The sequence below is a fragment of the Diceros bicornis genome (genome assembly GCF_020826845.1).
Source record: "Diceros bicornis minor isolate mBicDic1 chromosome 6 unlocalized genomic scaffold, mDicBic1.mat.cur SUPER_6_unloc_1, whole genome shotgun sequence".
In the NCBI taxonomy this organism is placed as follows: domain Eukaryota; kingdom Metazoa; phylum Chordata; class Mammalia; order Perissodactyla; family Rhinocerotidae; genus Diceros; species Diceros bicornis.
In genome coordinates, this window is record NW_026690919.1 from 427,364 (window position 1) to 448,207 (window position 20,844).

Genomic DNA, 20,844 nt, shown 5'->3' on the forward strand with positions numbered 1-20,844 from the left:
CTCCACATTGGCGGCCCGAGGTTCTCGGGTTTGGACCCCGGGTTCAAACCTAAATACCGCTCATCAAACCATGCTGTGGTGGCATCCCACATACAAAATAGAGGAAGACGGGCACCGATGTTAGCTCAGGGACAATCTTCCTCAAGCAAAAAGAGGAAGATTAGCAACAGACATTAGCTCAGGGCCAATCTTCCTCACCAAAAAAAAAAAAGTACATGTAGCTATATATGCAGTGTGATGTAATTCTGTGTGTATAATTTTATATTTATATAAAATATTTTTGGGAATTATACCAAATCTCAATTTATATTGTCCAAAATATTGTTGGTAATTATACCAATGTCATGACATGATGGTGATTTTTATTTTTTTCTATGGGTTTTCAAATTCTAAAATGAGCATAAGTTACTTTGTAAGTCAGAAATGGTCAATAAGTCATTTTAAATGAATCAAATTTAGAAGAATGGTCTTGCTCTCTGTGTTAGCTCAGGCTGCTACAGCAGACACCATAGACAGGGCAGCTTAAACAGCAGACGTGCATTGCTCACACTGCTGGAGGCTGGAATCTAAGGTCAAGGCACCTGCAGATTTGGTGTCTGGTGAGAGCTGCTTCCTAGTTTGCAGACGGCCATGTTTTTGCTATGTCCTCACATTCTCTTCTTATAAGGGCATTAATCCCCTCATGAGGCTCCACCCTCATGACTTTATCTAACCCTAATCACCTCCCAAAGGCCCCACCTCCAAATGTCATCATGTTGGGGATTACGACTTTAGCATATGAAATTGAGGGGAACACAAACATTCGGTTCAGAGCACTCTCTCTTCCCTAATCCCTCCACACAGTATTAATGAAATGTTAGAGAAACTTCTACTGTGCAGGATAATCTAGCAGGGTCTTTAATGAAGACACCCCATTAAATGAAGACAGGAAAGAACCTTGGTCAGTAGTAGTTCAGCCTCCATACTTGGTTATGTCAACTCCCTGGGATGAAAATAAAATAAAAATTCACCAAGTGGGAAAGTGGGAATACAGTTTTTGATCCCAGTGCAAAAAAGGGACAAAATGGAAAACTGTAGCACAGGCTAAGAGATCCACTGGACGTGTACTTGCCCACTCAGCTCTCATTTCTGAGAAGATGAAGATAACGAGCGGGGCAGGTGTAGACTTTCCTCAGGGAAGATCTGCCAAGTGAAACTGTAAAAATGAAGGTGGTCACACCGTGGAGGAACTTGTTACCGATGAGCTCCGTGAAGTGACTTCAGAGATGCTGAGTTCTCTGCATTGCTAATCAATCACTCCAGCTCTCACAGCACCAATCTCCAGATACCCACATTCTGTCTAACATTCATGTCACTCTTGAGAAAAAGACACAGAAAAATTATTAATGGAGATTTAAAGTGCAAAAATATTAAAAGATGTTATGACCAAAGTAAGTTATTTTCTAGGAATGGTCTCATGACTACGAGTCTTGCTTATTTTAATCCATCTGACCATCTCCATCTTTTAATTTGAATGTTTGGCCAATTCATTTGTATTATAATTATTAATTTAGCTTGGTGTAAGTCTACCTTCTTGGTATTGCTTTTCCATTAACCTCAGATCTTTTTTGTGTGTGTGAGGAGGATCATCCCTGAGCTAACATCCATGCCAATCCTCCTCTTTTTTTTGCTGAGAAAGACCAGTCCTGAGCTAATTGCCAATCCTCCTCCTTTATTTCCCTTTTTCTCCCCAAAGCCCCAGTAGATAGTTGTACGTCATAGTTACACATCCTTCTAGTTGCTGTATGTGGGACGCAGCCTCAGCATGGCCCGACAAGCAGTGCGTGGGTGCGCGCCTGGGTCTGAACCTGGGCCGCCAGTATCGGAGCACGCACTTAACCTCTAAGCCACGGGCCATCCCCAAGCTCAGATCTTTTTTATTTGATCTTCATTTCCTGCTTTCTTTTGGTTTAATTGAGTATTTATAAACATCCCATTTTATTTCCTCTACTGTATTTTTAACTAATTCTGCTTGAATTACTTCCTAGGCGTTGCTCTAGAACTACAGTGAGTATCTTAATTTGTCGCAGCCAATCTTGAGTTAATATTTCAAAATGTAGGTACAACATAAGATGTTTACCAGGGTTTCCATATATTTCAATAGCACATATGAAATAAACCCCACAATACAATGTTGCAGTTTTTTATCATAAAGTTAATTTACTTTTTAAAAATTAAAAAAAATATAAAAAATAATGTTTTCTACGTATGTCCACATTTACCAGTCCTGGAATTCTTTCTAAAGATCCAGGTTGCTACCTATGACAATTGCTCTTCAGCCTGAAGAACTATTTTTACCATTTTTTACAGTGCAAGTCTGCTGGCAACAAATGATCTCAGCTTACATTATTTGAGAATGTTTCATGTCTCTTTATTCTTGAGGATTAATTTCTTTGGTAATAGATTCTGTTAATCGGCTTTTTCTTCCCTTTCATTTTTGAAGACTGATTTCTCTAGTAGTGGATTCTAAGGTAACTGACTTTCTGCCTTTTCTTTCAACACATTCAAGAAGTCCTTACATCGTCACTCGTACTATTGGTGCTTTGTATGTAGGTGTTTTCTCCTCTGGCTGTTTTTAGGATATCTTTTTTATCTTTTATCTTTCACAGCTGGTGTTATGCACAGGTGTGGGGTTCTTTGTATATATCCCACTGGGTTTGCTGAGTGTCTTGCATGTATAGCTTGTTTTTCATCACATTTGTGAAAATTTTTCCCTTTTTCTTGGAATGACTTTCTGCTCCTTTCTCTCTCCCTCTCCTGATGCTCTGAGTTCTTGGATGTTAGACCTCTCAATATTGCCACAGGGGTCTTCTGAGCTTCACTTTAGATAGTTTCCATCTAGATCTCTTTTCAAATTTGCTCATCTTTCTTCAGCATTCTTCATTCTGTGGTTGAGCCCGCCCAATGTATATTTTTAATTCAAATATTGTAATTTTGTGATTTAGAATTTCCGTTTGGTTCCTTTTTCTAATATGCCTTTCTCTGCTCTCTTTCCTTATCTGTTCACTCACTCTTTCCTATAAAGCCTCAAATATATTTATAACGGTTGTTTTCAAAGTCTTGTTTGTTAGCTCCAGTTCTGGAACCAGCAAAGCATTGCATCAATTTCTCTCTCTTGCTTGTAAGCCTCTCATTACTTTGTATGCGTCATGATTTTTGATGGTATAGGAGATGCTGTATGGAAAGGCACTGGAATATGGAATAGTATCATGTTTTAATAGGGCTTGTTTGTTTGTTTCCAGAGAATGTGAGCTTCTTCCTGTGTCTGCTGGATAAATTGAGGAAGTGATCATATTTCATCCAAAGTCATGATGAACTAGGACCACTGCCTTGCTTTGACAGGAGTGAGCTCGCCTCCACTGGTCCACAGCGGAGGGACCCGTCTGCCTTGATTGTGTACATGTTTGGTTCAGAAGGAGGCTGGATTTGACTGTATCAGGGCCTCCAATCCTTGGCTCCACGAGAAGAAGCAAAACTGTGCAGATTCTGTTTTTCAGCCTCTCTTCACTGCTTTTTTCTTTTCTTTCCCAGAATGTTGGGGTTGGACCAGGGATACTTTTCAGAAGAAGCAAATTATTGTTTCATTTGGATCTCTTCCAGACTCCAATCCACTCCAACAACTCCACCATTGCTAATAGCTTGACCGAATTCACCTCGACCTTGAAGAGTCTGATGTTCTTTGAGCGGCTTCTTCCTCCTGCTGCCATGACTGCAAGACCTGGGCTCTGTCCCCAGGAGGCTTCCACTGCCCTCAGACCACCCACGAAGGGTCCCTTTATTCTAAATCAGTTCACCAATTTCTTCTAGTATCCACCACTCAAGAATATTCTCATAGATAAAGAGATCTTTTTGTACTTATTTTTCTTTGATGTTCTTTGTTACTTCCATTATCAAGTATTATAAGCATACATCATATTAAAATATCAATAAAGAATATGAGTAAGAATATATACTAACATTAAATATTTTATATAATAAATTTGACCTTTTATGAATATAGTCAATGCTTTTAACCATCTGCTTTATATTTAATATTCTGGATACTGATCAAGATGGAATGCATTTGAGTCTCCTGGTCTGTACAATGTTACTAACCCTAGACACTGTGAGTTTGGTGGATGATAACATAGACTGTGTGGTTGCTATTAAAATAGACTCTAAATAATCATAGATGACTATGAGTGTGTCAGTATTTACCAAAACAGCTGTGGCTGGCTAACTCAATTTGTTGTCACCATGGTGATAAGGTCAGGGTTACGGTTCCATCACGTGTGGACAATTAGCTTTACTCTGTTCTGAGATCAGAGATGACATTCCCCTCCCTCCCACAATCTTGGCTGACTTCTCTACAAAGACTTATTGGGTGACAGAATGTAGATGAAGCAGAGCAAATCTATCTGTGAATCATGCCTTCCTATATCCGTGTCTTTAGACAAAGGGATATTTTTGTCTGTCGAGTTCTAACTCATCCTTCAAGACTCCAGTTCTACATTAAACAGCATGCAGAACGTGATGGTTGGTGAAGAACCAACCATCAGTGGTTGGTGACACAAAAGACAGCACTTTTGTCCAAAGCAATATTCCCATTGTATAGCTAAATTGCGTTTGTGTTAAAGAATGCTTGGGGCTTTGTTCACAGCAGACTTTCATCATGTATTGGTTGAATTGATGTTGTTTCTCTTGGTATGTATACCTATGATGAATTCATCATTTCTCTTTGAAAAAATATTTTAAATGATTGCTGAGCTTGTACTTGACTAGAATAAACATCAGAATATTAGTGCTAAAACGAGGAAAGTTATTATAACCTACAAGATAGTATAACTAATGTGCTACCAAACGTTTCAGAAAGTGCAGTACACATATTCCAACTGAATCTTGCTTTAAAGAATTATCATAGAAGTTTAGTATTTCTACTATGCTTAGAAAAAAGTGAATGTGAAGATACATTTTCTATCTCATCTTTGACACTTTTGAAGACGTTAAGTGATAGACAGAAAGATTTTGATAGAAGATCCCAAACTCTGGTATATTTTCAAAAACTTCTTAGTGGAATGTTCTCTCTCTCTCTGTCTCTTCTGTAAACACACACACACACACACACACACACACACACACACACACCTCTAAATAAAATGGAAAAAGTCCTTTTCTAGTTAGTTTACTAGGATTATGAAAAGAAAAAAATTACACAGACATACTCAAAAATATTCCCAAACTTCAACCCTGAATAATGACTCTGTGCTTTAGATATGAAATATTTGCAAAAGTTCATTGAAAATTGATGACCCTTAGAATAGACTATTAAAAAAAAAAAAGGCTCTGCACATGACTCCAGTTCCAAAGAGATGGATCAAACCCACCTCCCAGAAGTTTCATCCAAAAATGAGACTGGAATCTATAATGAGAATCAAAAATGAGACTCTTATCTACAATTCGATATTTTTCCACTGAGCTCTGTTTTTCTTTCTGGGCCCCTCTGGCTTTCTCCTCTTAGATTTTTGTTTTGTGTTGTTTTTGATGTCATTTAACTTGATTTTGTTTTATTTTTGTAAAATGTCCGTATGATATATGACCATGTTCTAGTCCCACATCAAGGGTCTCATGTCTGAAGTGGCTTTGCCACTGTATTCACCTGTTTTACCATATCCCTTCCACCTGAATCTTGGGAAGAGATGCTATGTGATGTGTTAGCTCTATCTGTAATCTTCCTTAGACAATTTAGTGAATCTCATTATCCTGAGAAATTAAATAATAAAATATATTTTCCTATGTCCTGGAAAAGACAAGGGAGTGATTTACGAATATATTCAAAGGAAAATAACTGATTTTTTAAAGAATTATTCCAGGATTATTGCCTTTGGGTAAAACCATGAAGCTTTCAAAGTATTTTCTGGAGCTATATCAAATAAAGTGGTGGCTAAAATGCTCTGCATAAGGGAAAATAGAATTTTAAAGATTGGGGAGAAGTATGTTGGAGGAGGCTAAAAGGCAAAGAATCCCAGTATGTGGTTCAAAGACACATTCCAAGTAGAAGGGAGAGTTAGAAAAAATTTACTTCTAAGAGCAAAGATGTCTGCTATTCTATACTAAATTATCCAGTTTTAAAGATCTGCTTAGCTGGATGCAATACATGCCTCTATCTTTGAGTCTGTAATGAACAGGTGTTATAAGGGGATAGAGAGTGATAAGAATTTAGCAAGGCTTAGAAAGAGGTGAGAGGTATATTACAGATAGAGGAGAGAGAGGGAGTAAAGATACATTTGAGAATAAGTACCAAGCATCAAATGTTAAAGACCCGTGAGCAGATTGGATCGAGGAGTCTTAAGTGTGGCAATGAGATGTGATGGAGTTGAGGGTCAAGGGTTTGGGAAGGACCAGGTCATGAAGGGCCTTTCATGCCATGTCATGAGCTGTTACTTTATCTTGAAGACTGTGGGAAATTGCCAAAAAGTATGAAGGAGAATATGTGGGTCAGACTTGTAGTTTTGACAGATTATGACACTGTGTCTACAGAAATACAATTTGAGAGAGATGAGATTCGGTTGGGGAGACACAGAAGGCTGTTGGGTAGTCCAGAACATTACAATGAATCCCACGTATTAGTGGGAATAAAGATATAGAGATGAATTCAAGAAGTACATGGAATACAACATTACCAAAACTTGGTCCTTTATTGGCTATGGAGAGCAGGCAATTAGTCAATGATAACTCATAAGTGTGAAGTCTGGGTCATACTATGGATGAGAATATGATCAACTGAGATGCATAATTCATTAGGTATGCAACCACTGGAGGATAATGATGAATTTAACTTGGGATACATTGAGAGCAAGGTGCCTCTGGAGCATCCAAATTGTGAGCTGTTGTTATTAACTATGTGCTAGGTGCTTTTCCCAGTAATTTATATATAGTAACTCATTTAATCTTCACAAGAACTCTCAGAGATGAATAATATTATTAACCAATTTTATGTTAGAGGATACTGGAGCCTAGTGGTGCATTCTGACATTCTGGGAGAGGATTATAATAGAGATATAGACTTGGGAGAACGAGATATAGGTCATAACTGAGACCATTGGAGTGGATAATATTAAGTAGGGTGGGGAGTGTGGAGTGAGAAAGACAATGTGTTGAGTTTGGTATCCTGGGATGTAACAATACTAAATGTAAACTTCCTGTAGACCTCTAGTGGTAACATGTAGGCATGGGCAGTGAGAGGGCTAGGATTAGGATAAACACAAAAATAGCTGCTATTAGAGGCTCCACCACTATCAAACATGTGTGACATGAACCAGAAAACAGAAATTTTTAAAAAGGACAAAGTTAGGAGCACAATGACATCACTTTGAGACTTGCCAATGATTTGTATTTATTGAGAAAACAATTCCATTCATCTTACTTTCATTCAAAACATACCAAGTAAATTATATCAGATATTGTATATCACACACATTTCTTGATTCAATTCAATAGATATAGTACTAATTTCCATTTTCCTAAAATTAGAAGGGGGTGTGAAATTTCATTTTGTTATGCTTAGACATCTCTGACAGAGGTGGGGCATCTTCCCATTCTTTCCACCGCTCTTCTTTTTACTCCACCCTCTGACTTCCACCGTTTGGTTCTTGCAGCAAATGTTACAGAGTGTCTGTTTCATGCCTGATTTTTGTCCTACAAACAAAACAGATAATGAGTGTCGCCCATGTGGATCTTGTACTTAGCAATTGTCTTTGCCTAACCATGGGCAGTGAGGCTGCTCAGAGAGGTCGAGGGCTGAGACGGGTTTGACCGTGGTCCATGGTGGTCTCGCTCATGCTCAGGTCCTCTTCCTGTAAACAGAACACCTATTAGGAGATTTTCAGGCATGTCTCTTACTCCAGGGACTCAGTTCACCTCAAGAAGAATTTAAACACTTTCCTACACATTCAGAATGGTCAAAATTCCTGTAAATGCTTAACTAGACTGAGTCCTGAAGAGATCCTTGAGTGTTCTACAACACATGACAAAATTAAGGAGGCTTTGGCTTTCTTACAGTGGCAGAAAACACTACAGTACTCCTCTTCCTGGTTCTTGAATCTTCAGTTAGACCTGAGATTACTCTGGATTTTTGCATCTGAGTTCACTAGCACATTTAGTACACACACACACACACACACACACACACATATACACACATATATATATATTCTCCACATCTTTAAGAAATCCTCACTTTGTTAGTAAAGTGAGAAATTCATGTTTTGCTATTAATGGCCAAATCCATTTTTAAAAAAACTTGATCATTGAAGGATTTTTTGGAGTACAAATGGTCATAGATCACATTGAAATTTTTCTCTAAATTTGCAATAAACTAATTAAAAGACAATGCTTTCCTCAACTATGAGGCAAATAAGAATTTATAAGTCAAGAAGTTTGAGCATTAAGTAATATAAAGCATAGAAAGAAGCCAGCACAGTAACCAGACTAGAGGAAGCACATACAGTGTATTATTATTACATTACTATTAATATTGGTAGTATTGATAAACTCAAAATTGCCTTTCACTTTTATACTATATGCTTCCATATTTTACATTATGTAGAATCCATTTGTCCAAAACCAATTCTGACCTGAGTTGTTTTCTGTGTGAATAAGAAGCAGTTTCATCCCCTTAAACATATATTGTATCTTCCATTAGATATGAATACCTCATAAGACTAAGTGAAGTCAATTGACCATTTGAATTATATTTCAACCTTTTGAGGAAATTCATGCTCAAATATCTCACCACTTTTACTCACAATTTAGTATAAATTTATCTATTTCAATAAAATGATTTTCATAAAACTGAAAAAAAGCTTACAAAACAACAAGAAAGGAATTTGACCTGATTTGGCAATGGACTAATAGTTTTTTATGATGACAGGCCACTGGACAGAGCTCCAACATACTGAATGGGCGATTTCAGAATTTTGAAAAGTGATACTTTTCCTTTAAAACAAAAAAGATAAAATGCCATTTCAAATATGTAAAGAACCTGGAAGTTGTCACTCCCATCCTTACAAGAAAAACACTGAACAAGCTGAAAATCAATGACTTTTCTTGTACTAACAGAGAATTAAAGTCACAGAGCACAGTGCCATCTGAGTCTGTGAAGACAGGTGAACACAGAGACTCACAGCTGAGATCAACTTATCTGCAGCAGAAGTAGCAGGGCCATCAACAGTAGCAACATTTAACTGAAATTTTGATGAACTGTTTGAGGCTGAATACGGACCAGCATGAAAGAGAGCATCCAGGTGACTGCAGGCTTAGGGAGTCCCCAGAGCTTTCCTGGGCTTACTTCCAGGAAGCAAACCAGCTTCTCATGGTGAAGATTTAGAAAAGAGCTCCTCAAGAAAGACCCCTCTTGGCTCTGTCAGGGGGATGGGAAAAGTAACAACAGTGAGAAGCATTCAGATCCTCTACATAACAAAGCCTACTCTCTGGGGTAAGGACTTTGCCAGAGTCTTTTCAGAGCTGGAGAAGGACAATTGCCCAACTCCAGCCCATTCTAGCTTTCCTGTCTCACCTAAGGAAGAGGGGAGACAAATAAATACTTGAGAACATCACAGACCAGGAATAGAAGTCTTCTAAAACTTGTAAGATAATACCACACTTCCCCTCTCCCATAGCTTACTGCCACACTCGCAGGGCTCCAGCATAATAACAGTGAATTATAGTTGAAAGAGCTGCAAATCTCAGACTCCCAATGAGGAGGAGTAGTTAGGGAAGCCTACAGTATACAATGAAGACAAAACATAAAAACTAGAAGAAATGGAAAGATCTACACCTACAACTGTAGAAAACATTAAACACAGCCCAACTCCTAGCCAGATTAACATAAAATCTCACATTAAAGTCCTATTTACCTTAGTTTCTATTATCAGTCATGTTGAAGTCATGTTCAACATTGAAGAACAAAAACAAACAAAAACAAACAATTATAAGGCATGTGAAAAGGCAAAAAAAAAATAACCTAAAGAGAAAAATTAAGCATTGTAACCACATTCAAATGTAACACAGATTTTAGAATTATCTGACAGCAAATTTAAAATAAGTATGACTAATATGCTAAGGGCTCTAATGAAAATGTGACAACAAGCAGGAAGTGATAGATATTGTAAGCAGCGAAGTGGAGACTCTAAGAAAGATTCAAAGAGAAATTCTTTTCTTTTTTTTTAAAGAGTTTATTTATTTATTTATTTTTCCCCCAAAGCCCCAGTAGATAGTTGTATGTCGTAGTTGCACATCCTCCTACTTGCTGTATGTGGGACGTGGCCTCAGCATAGCCAGAGAAGCAGTGCATCGGTGCACACCTGGGATCCGAACCCGGGCCACCAGTAGCGGAGCATGCGCAGTTAACTGCTAAGCCACGGGGCCGGCCCAAAGAGAAATTCTATAAATCAAAAACAGTATAACAGAAATGCATAATGCCTTTGATGGACTCATCAGTATAATGGACAAAGCTGAGAAAAGAATCAGTGAACTTGAGGATATGTCAACAGAAACTTCCAAAAGAAGACGTAACTATCCATTACATGCATGCACCTAATAAACGAGAATCAAAATATGTGAGGCAAAAACTGATCAAACTGCAAGGAGAAATGGACAAATCCATTGTTGTCTTAGAGATTTAAATGTTCCACTTTCAGTCATTCATAGATCAAGCAGGCAGACTATTAGCAGAGATGTAGTTGACTTAACCAGCACCATCATTCAACTTGATCTAATTGACATTTATTAAATACTTCATCCAACAACAGCAGAATATGCATTCTTCTCAAGCTCATGTGGAAAAGTTACCAAAAGAGACCACATTCTGAGACATAAAACAGTTTAACAAATTTGAAAGAATAGAAATCATACAAAGTATGTGCTCAGACTACATGAAACAAAACTAGAAATCACTAACAGAAAAATAGCTGGGAAATCCCAAAATATTTAGAGATTAAACAACATACTACTAAAAACACATATGTTAAACAAAAAGTCTCAAGACAAAGTAAGGCAAATTTTGAACAATGAGGATGAAAATACACCTTATAAAATTTTGGGGGATTCAGCAAATGCAGTGCTCTAAGGAAAATTTATAGTATTGACTGTATGTTTTAGAAAAAAAGAAAGGCCTAACATCAATAATATAAATAAATAAATCAATAATCTAAAAAAATCAATAATCCAAATCTTTCACCTTAGAAAACCAGAGAAAGATGAGCAATTGAAACATAAAGCAAAAAGAGGAAACAAAATTTTAAAAATCAAAGCAGAAATCAGCAAAATGGTAAACATAAAAACAATAGAAAAAAACAACGAAACCAAAAGCTGATTCTGTGAAATGATTGGTAAAATGGACACAATGCCAGCCAGGCTAACCAAGATAAAAAGAGCAGTGACACAAATGACCAGCATCAGATATCAAAGAGCAGTCATCACAGCTGATCTGACGGACATTAAAAGGATGGTACAGGAATACTATGAGCAATTCTACACACGCTGAATCTATAACTTTGAGGAAATGCACCAATACCTTGAAAGACACAAACTATCAAAACTCACCCAAGGAAAAATGATCTGAATATGCCTACATCCATTTAAAAAATGGAATCAATAATTAATAACTTTCCAGCAAAAAAAGTATCAAATCCAAATGGTTTTACAGGTGAATTCTACCAATCCTTTAAGAAAGAAACATTAGGAAATCTCTATACTCTCTTCCAGAAAAATAAGAGCAGAAGGATCACTTTTTAACTTAATCTATGTGGTTAGCATTACACTAATACCAAAACCAGATTAAGACATTACAAGAAAAGGAAACTATAGACCAATACCGCTCAGCCCCTATTGATAGGGATACCTTAAACAGATACAGGAGACAACTGAAAGAGCCTCCACTGGTTAAAGCTAAAGCAATTTGAGCAAAAAAATAAAGTACTAATGGATTATAATCAAAAGCATAACATACATATATTCATGATTGCATACTGATGTAAATAAATGATTGAATAAGAAAATAAATGTGAGACAACAGCTAAATCTCCCTGCAGAAGAATTCCAAATGAGGTGGAAATAATTCCTCTCTCCTTAAGGAGGGACTACACATGGTTATTTCCTTCCAAACAGTACATTATGGTAAGTCATAAAAATTAGCAGCGTTACAGCAGAAAAATCTGACAAACAGGACCTCAGCCAGGTGATCAAAGTCAACATCAATACTAAAAAGTCATGCTGAGAGTATGTAATTCTGATATAATGCAATGGAAATAGCGTTTTACCTCTGAGATCTTCCTCTCAAAAAACAGTAATCTGTGTCCAACCATGAGAAAAACACCAAGGCAGATTCCAATAGAAGGTCATTCTACAAAACATCTGCTCAGTATGTCTCAAAACTGTCAAAGTCATCAAAACCAAGGAGTGCCTGGGAAATTCCGAGCCGAGAGGGGATCTGACAACTAGACATCATGTGGTGTCCTGGATGGGATCTGGAAACAGAAAAAGATATTAGAGGAAAACTAAGGAAATTTGAATAAAAGATGGACTTTAGGGGCTGGCCCAGTGTTTTCGTGGTTAAGTTTGTACACTCCGCCTCGGTGGCCCGGGGTTTGCAGGTTCGGATTCTGGGCGTGGGTGTACGTGCTGCTTATCAAGCCATGCTGTAGCAGCGTCCTGCATACAAAATAGAGGAAGATGGGCACGGATGTTAACCCAAGGACCATCTTCCTCAGCAAGAAGAGGGAGATTGACAACAGATGTTCGCTAAGGGCCAATCTTCCTCAAGAACAACAACAAAAAGGTGAACTTTAGTCCATGAAAATGTATCAATATTGGTTCATTAATTGTTACAAATGTAGTATACTAATATAAGAGGTAGAAGAAACAGAAATAACTAACACACAACGACCTTTGACAGCCTCTGTGCTGCATACATTTTATGTTACAAATTTTACAAAAAATAAGATTATTAATATCTTTATTCTTTATATCAGAGAAAATTAGGCTCAGAAAGAGTCATCGATGTGCTTAAAGTGAGTAAGATTTGCGGTTAGGACTTAGTTCTAGTTAACACCAGGGTCTACACCTTTAATTTCTCCTATTATCTAAACCCCAAATTTCCTTTGAAAAAATTCAAGTTTCACCTGGCCAGAGCATAATGATTGCTAATATTTACCACAAGGCTTTACTGTGTGCAAGCACTGTTCTAAGTATGTGCTCATTTAATCCTTAAAAATCACTAGGAAGTGGTATGATGATTTGTTCCACACTTCAAGCCATTAAACACAGGGAGATTAACTTAATGGTTGCAAGTAACACAGAGATCATAAAGTGCTGGGATTCAAACCCAGTCTGTCTGGCTCCAAAGTCAGGTTCTTAATCAACCTTCCAGTAGTGTAATGTTTCTAGGATGAGAAATGGCACATTTAGGAAGTTCTGGGGAGAGTATGCACTCCCTTCACCATCTTCCATTTATTTTGTCATCAGAGCCCTCGTATACTGTGGCTGCATTTATGTATGTATTGTGCATGGGTACACGTGTGCATTTTAGAGATGGGCTGCTTTTGTGTGAATTCCTAGTAACCAACACACTCATTAAGGACATATGAGAACTTATTTGGGGATGATTATACTAAGACAACTTTATTTCAAAATTTTATTGTGCTGCAAGAGCCAGCTGTATTCCTCAGCTCTCTATTCTATTCCATTGATTTGTCTGTTCTTCTGCTAGTATCATAAATTTAACTTTTAATTATTGTGCTTTTGTAATCTTTTAAATTACACCATTCTTCAGTTGGTGGAGATAAGTTGTGTTATGTAAACACAGCACTAAACTTGAGTTAGAAGGCCTGGTGTTGGCGGTTACATGGCTCTGGTTAAGTTACCTAAACTATGAGTTTTAATATTCTTATCTTTAAAATACAGAAAATAATTTCATAGGATGATTTGAAAATTAAATAAATTGGTGAATTTGAATGTGGCAAAATGAATAAAATGGTATATTTTACATTAGTGTTACAATTTATTACTATAAATGGATTTTACATAACTGTAATTTACATCAATTGTCAATATTATTTCTATGATGAAGATCTCTGACGTGTCTGAGTCAATAGAGAAAGACCACAATCCGGGGTCTTGGTGTTTGGACGATGAGTCTGGCTCTCTGGAGCCCTGGGGGTACCAGCATAAATAAATGTTCCCAGAGGCTGCAGGAAGCTTGTCAGTTAAACCGTTTAATTTGAGGGTGGCCCTGAGATGGGATGCCAAGCTTATTCATGGATTCTGACGTTCAGTGTTATAAACAGACTCATGGAGGTGATGGTTGTTCTCAGTCAATCCTAACAGAAGTACTCAGTCATAATTTCATTACTGGATTCACTGTAACATGGGCAGCTCGGCCAATTCAAAGGAGATGGTGAGACAAATCGCACCACCTGGATCGCGAAAGTGGCCTCTTGACTCAGGGTTGGTGACATCCAGTGGGACAGCCCTGTTTCCAAATTCAAGAGTCTGTCAGAGAGTCAGAGAAAGTGTTTCCTTTTGGACAAATGCAATTCCTAGGTCACAAGCTGTGAATCCAGATCTAGAGCTCAAAGAAAAATTTGGCTTCAGAATTGGCATGGCTGAATGCAAGGGGTAATCTTAGGAAGTCAACAGTCCCAGGAACAGTCTCAGAGCCTCGTAATAGAGTCTGAACACACTCACCGGAATGCTGTAATCATTCCCTGGCTTCTGAGAGAGAGGGAGAGACTTGGGATACAAAACTAAAAATTATACTTATTTGCTAATTTTTGCAAATGGGTTGTAGGGGAGAAAATCACTAAGTTTTGAGCCAAATCAAGCCTCCCTCTAGCAGCATGTCAGTAGCAATAGTCCCTTCTCTTCATCAGCATGTTTTTCATCTTATCCTTTCATTAACACAGTTGTGTACAAGCGGATCTTTCCATGAGCTGAGCTCATGCTCAACACACCCTGAACGCCCTGCCTTCCTCCTCCTGTGGTCACGCGTTCACTCTCCTTCTTTCTCTGCTCTCTCCTCCTCAAATTCCATGCAATGGTGTTAAAATGTTTGTGAAAATAGTGATGATCCTTCCCTTCCTGCATCCGTGTGTTAGGGTATCTACTGAATGCCCTAGCTATCTTCTCTTCTCAAATCCATCCTTAGTCCTTCAGAGACACTTCTTGTTTTGAATTACTGGGTTCTGTAGCAGTGCTCTGCTTCTCACTCTCCCTTTTCCTACACAGACAGCCAATGCATGTGCCCTTCCCAACATAAGCTTGCGTGCTGTCTATAGTTTTAAGATTAATTTCCCATATTTCTAAGACAGCCTAGGTACCTCTCCAGATACAATTGACATAATAAGCAACAAAAATATAGACCAATGAACGAAAATAATGTTTTTGATGGGCAGAGATTGGGGCTCAAATTTGGACTCCGCACACTCTGTGAGGTTTGAGTACAAACAGCTACTTATTTGGGTAAATGAAAATCATCCTGTATTCACAGGCCCACGCAATTGCCTCCCGAGTCAAAGGTTTGATAATCTGAAATACAAATACCTGGTGTTCCGGTTGCCATGATGATTTAGTCTCCAATCCCTAGGTCCCTATACAGAATAGTATTGGGAGTAACACTCTTAGAAGAATTCCTTCTAGAATTTCTACATGTTGCATAAAATTGCCCAACACTTCTATCCTCTTTCTATAAATCCTTCCGAATATAAGTGGCATCTACTTTTACCGCTATTCCATCTATGTCTCCCCTCCACTCTTCACTACATTCATTGCTGAAGTTTCAACCCTGGTTCACTTTCTCCAGCATGTTCTCCAGCATGTTCTCCAGCTCCTCTTTCTCCAGCATGTTCTCCCAAAAAGAACTCATCTGTCCTCATGTCTCAACCAGTCCTGTACACTCCTCCCCCGACTGTATAGTTGATGTGTCATAGGACCATAAACCTTTAGAGCTAGAATAAATCTGATCTGAGAGTCACCGTGGCTAAATCATCATCATCATCAGCTATAAAAATAATTTTAAAAACAAACAGATGATCTGCTTATAGCCATTGAGCTCACTAGGTTGCTTTTTTCTCACATAAATTTAGAAATTCTAAAACCAAGCCCACCATTTTCCATGATATTCTCAAAATCGATTATATCTTCCCAAAGTCTTCAGCCAATGGAAAGATCGTTCTCAAAATCACAAAAGCTCTATAATTCAGCTTTATTTTACCCCACTCCTTCATTATCCACACCTAGATGGTAGAAATATATCAGTTCTTCCCTCAAAATGTCTCTCACTCACTTCCTTTCTCTCAATTCAGACTGTTGTTCTCCACATTGATAATCTTGCCTTGTTCACACCATCAGTTCTGACGTTGACCTCCCAGATTTGAGTCTTTCTCCCTAAAAACCATCCCATATCCATCATAAACTCTCTTGTCCTAAACCTTTGGTGGCTTGCTAGCCCAGACTACATGAAGGCAATGAAAAATCTTTAAATATACACATTTGTTGTTATTCTGATAACTCCCAGCTACAGGAGTGATGATGCTGATAATGGAGAGTAGGAACCAGACAGATGCCCATTAAGGGCTGAGATCATTTTTCTGACTGCTGAAAAGGAGACTTAACTCTTCAGCCCTTGAAGTTTTTGGTCTGTTACATTTTTAATGTTTTGCTTAAGTTTTTAATACAACATAATTTGCATGAGGCAACTGTAAGGCTTTTATGTGATCCATTTCATTGCCTGAATCTTTCATCTGGGTGGGGACTGCATTAAGCTCATCCTAAATAATAGCTTCTATTATTTAAATCCGTTATTTAAATTCAATTTTGCCAAGAAGCTATCACTCCTACTCTATCTACAAATATGGAAACTTAAATGTAGACTTTCCTCCTGAAATTTTCCATAGGGGAAAAAAAATGTCATCCATTTAAATGCATCCTTTGAGTACTGCAAATTCTGTGAGCAAACAACTTTAAACAACCTATTTCTTTTTCATATCAAAATTAGGATTTTAAAAAATTTTGCTGATTATAAAAGTAATTTGTGTTTACTGTAAAAGAAAAAATGAAACACTGAAGAATCTAAAGTAGAAAGCAGTGTCTACTCAAAATGGCTATGCCCAATGGAAACATTGTGTTATCTCTATATTTTTTCCTAGATTTTTAAACATAAACATTTACTTAGGTAAATATTAATGTTACCTAAGTTGCATCATATGATACCACGCAGACTGCATTTTCCAAAGACAGCCACAACAATATTCCCATCCTGCACGCTCTTCTGCAAGTGTCCTTGGCATTCTCTCAACAAGAATTGTTATTTCTCCACCTCCTGGAATCTGAGCAGGCCGTTGGATAGCTTCAATAGATAGGATATGGCTGCCATAATGTGGCATAAAACTAATTCTGTGCATAGCCCTTAACTGGCCTGGCAACTTCCACTCTCTACTTCTTGGAAGCTGACCACCATGTAAGAAGTAGGACTATTCTGAGAGCACCATGCTGTGAGGAAGCCCAAGAAGGCCTGGAAGATGAAATTCCATGTTGAGAGGTGAAGAAATTATTAAGTTCCCCAAAGCACCAGACATGTGAATGAAGAAGCCATCTTGGAAGTGGATTCTTCCATCTCATCTGATCCAGGTGATTTACACGTGGGTCAAAGACAAACCACCCAGCTGAGCCCTTCCTGATTCCTGATCTACAAAATCAGCAACAGAGTAAAATAGTTGTGTTTTAAAAATTATTACCAATAATTTTTAATGAAATGGGAAAATACTAATTAGGGAATATTAAGTGAAAAAACTTAAGTACGAAACTATAAATACAACATGATGTTAGATGTGCCTTAGCTTGTCTCACCTGCTCACTGCAGCAGCCACCAAAACGGGCTCCCTCGCCCAGACCTAACCCCCTTCAATGCATTCTCTACACTGAAGCCAGAGACATCTTCCTAAATTAAAATAGTTGTTTCAAACTCCAAAGTTCTGGGGTTATTTGTGATATAGCAACAGAAAACCAAAACATATTCCTTGAATATTTTTTATCGTAAAACAAATTAAATCCACCTCATCTCTTTTAGTGGTTCTCATATTATATGCATTTACCATATGCTAATTAACTCATCCCTTATAGATGTACTTTTAGACTGTTTTCTTTTATTATTGTAAATAATGCTGCAGTGAACATTTCTTTGCATATGCACCTATCTGATTGTTTTCAAGGGTGAATTCTTGTAAGTCATATTACTGAGCCAAAAGATAATTCAAAAATTACATTTTGATATCTTCAGTGTGACTATATTTCAGGAATGTACAAATTTATTCTCACACCAGGAGTCTGTGAGAATGTCACTTCCATCATACTGGGCCTTATCAACTTTTATAGCCAATGTGGTAAAATATACATAATTTCATTTTTATTGGCCATTTCTTGTATTTTGTAAATTGCTTGTGCATAAAGTATAAACCATTTCAAAGCCATTTTAAAGCTTAGTTTCTTTATATAAATAAATAATTTCATAAATCTATATACAGTAGACATTATTGCTGCTCACCAATATTTCCATTCCTCCTCCCTTTCCAGAGGAGCACAGGAGGAATAAATTTCCCTAATTCCATGAACTTATGTACGGCTATGTGCCTTGAGTGGGGAAAAAAAAGAGGAACATGACATGCATCAAATTGCTAGTGCACCAATCACCCACGTTCTTTCTTCCCCTGCTGCAGCAATCATGAAAACACAGGTTGATAGGAAGATTCCATGAGATCTAAATGGCCTGGAAGGCTAAGCCAACCTGTTGAGATAATTGCTCTGGAGAGTCTCCCAGACCCTCCCTCACCCTTTGTGTGAGAAAGAAGTAAACGTTTTGTTCATATTAATACATTGGGATGTCAAACTGTTTACCACTGAAGAATAACCTAACCTATCCTGACTAGTAAAATACACATCTGGGGGCCGGCCAGGTGGCACAGTGGTTAAGTGTGCATGCTCTGCTTCGGCGGCCCAGGGTTCACAGGTTCGGATCCCGGGCACGCACCGACACACCGCTTGTCAAGCCATGCTGTGGCGGCGTCCCACATAAAGTAGAGGAAGATGGGCACGGATGTTAGCCCAGGGCTAGTCTTCCTTACACACACACACACAAAAATACACATCTGGTCATATATATGCTTTCCAAATTCAGACCTTGTCATTGGGTTTGTTGGTTGCTTGGCTTTATCCCTGCCTACACATATATCAACACGCACAACATGGGTCACCTTGGTAGAAAGATTTAACAATCTGTTATGTATTCTTCCATATTTTTCATTCATGCTCGTAACATTATACAGATATATCCATATGCATATACATGGAAATGTATGTATGTATGTAAAGTGGGATTTTAGCCTTTGTTTTCCAAAAAAAGAAAGTAGATAATTATACTCCCTTTTCTGCCTCTTGCATTTCTTACTCAACAATAACTGGTGGAATGTAGTCACCTTCTATAGCTCTAATTCCCTCATTTTACCGATTGCTCAATAGAACGTAGTCTGCACGCAGTAGAATTCATTCAACCAGTCTCCTCTTGACCGGCATCCACTTTGATCTAGTTTTGTGCCATTAGAAACAATGCTGCAGTAAACACTTGAGTGCCCAAGTCCATTAATACGTCTGCTTTTATTTCTATTGGCATTCTTGGGAGAAGCCCAGTGAGGTTAAATGATATATGTGTTTTTATTTTTAATAAATGCTGTTAGATTACTTCTGCCAAAAACTATAACACTGCACATTTCCACCAGGAATATGAGATATTATTTCCTTTAATTCCCCGGGAGTATTAAGTGTGTAGCTCTTTCTAATCAATGTAAACTGCTATCTCATCACTTCTTAAATTTGCATCCTCCTGGCTACCAGTGCATTTAAGCATCTTTTCATATATCTGTGACCATTTACATTTGCTCTTCTATGACTTTTCCTTAGTCAATTACTCAACAGTGTTTTTCTCTTGTCAGTTTGGAGAAGTACTTTGAATAACATGGACAACTTACCCCTTGTCTGCCATTTGCATTACACTATTTTGTCCTCATGTATTTTGTCCGTTGATTTTAATTGTTTCTATAGCCACACAAAGGTTATTATCATTTCTTTTATAGCATTTAAGTTTCTGATCTTAGTTAAGACGTTATCTCTGACCCCTAAGTTGTAAGATTTTCTTGCAAGAGTATTGATTGTGGGGTTTTTTCTTACACTTGAGTATTTAAGTCATGAGGAACCTACTGTTTTTTGATTTTTTAAAAGCTAAGGTATTATTTCTATTTAAAAAATGCGCTTAAGTGTACAATTTGAGAAATTGTGGTAATTATATATGATAAAGTAATGACAGTCAAGATACAGAACCGTTCCATCACCATAAAGTGTTTTCTTACACTCCCTCACACCCCCAGTGCCAGTCCCCGGCAAACACTGATCTGCGCTCTGTTACTCTAGTTTTGAATTTTTCTATACTGTTGTATAAATAGAATCATCCAGTATAGACTTTCGTGCTTGACTTCTTTCAGTTAGCGTAATGTTTTTGAGATTCATCCATGATGTTGAATGTATTAATCATTTGTTACTTCTTATTGTAGTGTAGAATTCCATAATATAGATAAACCACAATTTCTTTATCCATTCACCAGTTTTTGCCTATTGTAGATTGTCCTGCTATAAATATTTGCATACATGTCTCTGTGGATATGTTTTTCTTTCACTTGAGTGAATATCTAGGAGTGGAACTTCTGGGTCACATGGTAAGTGTATGTC

General features: G+C 37.6%; 1 long non-coding RNA gene across 1 annotated transcript in view; it reads right to left on the reverse strand.

The window, feature by feature from the left end:
* Window positions 1-7,252: 7,252 nt before the first annotated feature.
* The window catches only part of LOC131402306 (uncharacterized), a 60,223-nt gene continuing 46,631 nt past the window's right edge, over window positions 7,253-20,844 (reverse strand). The window contains exons 2-3 of the long non-coding RNA XR_009218514.1: window positions 12,336-12,542; window positions 7,253-7,713 (exon numbers count right to left, since the gene is read on the reverse strand). This is a non-coding gene — a long non-coding RNA (uncharacterized LOC131402306). The remainder of the gene's footprint in view (window positions 7,714-12,335; window positions 12,543-20,844) is intronic.